A 2,827-nucleotide genomic window follows, 5' to 3' on the forward strand; every position below is an offset into this window, starting at 1 on the left:
AGTCCCTCTCTCTCCCCTCACTCTCCTCTCCTCTCTTTTCTCTCTTTTCTCCATCCCACACCTACCGCACACACGGCTCGCGCGGCCGGTTGCAGCCCCGACGCTTCCCTCGCCTAGTGTCGCCGGCCCCGCCCCGCATCTCCCCGGCGCAGTGAGCAGGAGGCCGGAGTTGGCGGGTCGAGCGCCTGCCTCCCTCCCCGCATCTCCCCGGCGCAGTGAGCAGGGGGGCGGAGTTGGCGGGTCGAGCGCCTGCCTCCCTCCCCGCTCCTCGCCGGCCTCCACGCGGCCGTGAGCTGCAGCATGCCTCCATCCTTGAAGAAGCGCACGCGCTCGACCTTGCCCTTCTTAACGGCCGCTAGGAACTCGCTGTAGCGCCACTGGCCGCCGTCGGGGATGTCGGCGAAGGGGTTGGCCGCGGGCGTCGGCGCCTCGGCCTGCAGCCTGCAGCTGCAGCTGCGGGGCCGCCGCATCCAGCGGCGCGGGCGCGGGGGCTTGGGGAGGGACGCGGTGATGAGGAGGTGGGAGGAGGAGAGGGAAGGGGGCACCATGGTTGCTTGCTGCTCGCTGATTCACCGGTGGTATGACGGATCAGCCGGCGGCGCGGCGGGCGCCGCTGCAGCCGTTCGCCATATCCAAGACGCAGAGGAAGGGCTTGCTCGCCGCCGTGGCCGAGGCGCACCACCGCGTGGCCGGGGCCTCCTCGACATCGTCACCGGCCCGGCCGCTTCCTCGTTGCGCGCCACGCGTCCTCCACGCGTCCTCCTCGTCCGCCATGCGCCATGCTTGGGGGTGGAGACGGCTGGAAAATTTTTCTCCCCAAGTCCAAAATTTGCGCCGGCGCAGCCCCAGCCGGACGAAAAAACGTCCCTGGGGAGGCACAACGGCTGGAGATGCTCTTAGGGTCAGTGGTCTGCAGGAGGAACAGTGGGTGAGACGTTGGGATGGTGAAAGGAATTCAATACAAGCTTGTCGCCTGGGGTGGGACTGGAAGTCAGGACAGAGGAGGCAAGAGAATCAGGTCAAAGTAGAGCACAGAACGCATGTCCGAACTATGGGAGAGGGCCGGACATTATACTCTAACACTCCCCCTCACGTCTATGCTCCTTTGGAGTTTATGACGTGGGCAGCGGAAGCGGGGGCAGGCTGCAATTATTTACTGCGTGTCTGCGTTTACTGGGCTTTGAACCCTGAACCTCTTGGTTGCAAGTTTATGCACCTAACTAGTTCACCCATCAGTCCGAACTGGTGGAGAGAGGCGGGCAATATATTTCAACACGCCCTCTCACATCTAGGCTTATTTAGTCCTTAGACGTGGGTGTAGGCCGCAGAATCTTTTTATTTTAATACTGCGTTGGCAGGTTCTTGAACTCAAGACCTCTTGTCTCGGATACCATATTGAATTCATGCTCCAGCCAGTTGCTCCAAAAGTCTGAACTGATGAAGTGGGCCGGACATTATACTCCAACATTAGATAATCCTTATTTGACTAGGCTGCATACACTTGTATCCAATATGCATCTAATTTGCGTGCCTTTATTTTAAATTTTAATTCTCCCGATACTGGTTGGATAAATATCAAATGTGTATTGGTACCAGATACGTATCCAATGCGGATATAAAAGCTTTGCAAGTAGTATCGGCGTTTCATAGGTGGGAAGAGAACATCGACCACTTCACTGGATCAGCGCCAAATACAGTACCCCTTGACATGCAACTTATGCGCAAGGGTTTGTCAAAAGTTATTTTTATAAGCAAAATATCCGTTAGCAGATGATGCTACTAAGTACCCCCTCTGTAAACTTTAGTGATCAAAAAGGTCTTGTATTCGAGCATCTCCAGCCGTTCAGCCCCCCAGGGCGCCGAAAAAGAGCGGCCTGGGGGCGAATCAGCGCTAGATCGGCCCCTGGGGTTCGTTTCTCCCCAGCCACGCCCCCAGGTGCCGCCCCCCAAGGCGCCCCATATTCAAACTCCATCGTTCCCGCTCAAAAAAACCACAAACCGGCGATCATCGCAATAGTTCGGCGATTCGGTGCCTTTCCTCGTCGACGCCGGCTCCTCCTCTTCTTCTTCCTCCTCCTCCGGCTCTTCCTCGCTGTAGTCGAGCTCGTCGTCCATGTCGCCGAGGTCAATCGAGTCGTCTTGGGTAGTGAACCCGGGGGAAGCGGCGGCGGCGGCCGAGCCGGCTGCGATGATGTCTTCCATGTCGGCCTCCGTCGCGTCGGCGTCGCCGAGATGCGACGAGGAGGAGGCCTGCGAGTAGAGGCCGCGGCGAAGAGGTGGCGTCGGTGAGGCTGCGTAGTCCGGCGACGAGTACGTGTACGGCGGGTACTGCACACCGGCGAACGCGGGCGAGGGCGTGCGCTGGACTGGGCGCCCATGGGGGAAGGTGATGTTGGGGTTGAAGCCACCATGGGCGCCGCCATCGGCATAGCCCGACGACGGCGTGCTCCATGGGTGCGGCGACGACGAGAACCCGGACGGAGAGCCGACGCTTTGCTGGCTCTAGGCCGCGTATGGGCCGTGCCCACCGGGTGGATTCATCATCGCTGCGCACGCCGCCTCGGCTTGTTCGGCTGCATGCTCCGCCGCCGCAGCCACAGCGTGCGCCGCTCTCTCCCTGGCCTTCTTGGCCCTGTTGCACCTGTCGGCGGTGACGGCCTCCCGGCGTTCCACATCCGCCTTCCACTCGGCGTTGCTCATGCCGGGGGGCTTGGACAGCGGCGCCCTCGGCTTCCTTTGCTTCGGCTGGGCGACGGCGGCGGCTGTGGGATCCATCACGGCGGGGGGCATCACGTACTTCTTCGGCGGCATGGCGGGCGGAAGGGTA

At 60.9% G+C, this 2,827-nt stretch overlaps 1 protein-coding gene across 1 annotated transcript in view; it reads right to left on the bottom strand.

Annotated features, from left to right (window-relative positions):
- LOC119290630 (RGS1-HXK1-interacting protein 1-like) overlaps positions 1–2,827 on the bottom strand; it is an 8,242-nt gene that overhangs the window by 2,229 nt on the left and 3,186 nt on the right. The gene's annotated exons all lie outside the window — the stretch shown is intronic.

The sequence above is a fragment of the Triticum dicoccoides genome, chromosome 4B (assembly GCF_002162155.2).
Source record: "Triticum dicoccoides isolate Atlit2015 ecotype Zavitan chromosome 4B, WEW_v2.0, whole genome shotgun sequence".
Classification (NCBI taxonomy): Eukaryota; Viridiplantae; Streptophyta; class Magnoliopsida; order Poales; family Poaceae; genus Triticum; species Triticum dicoccoides.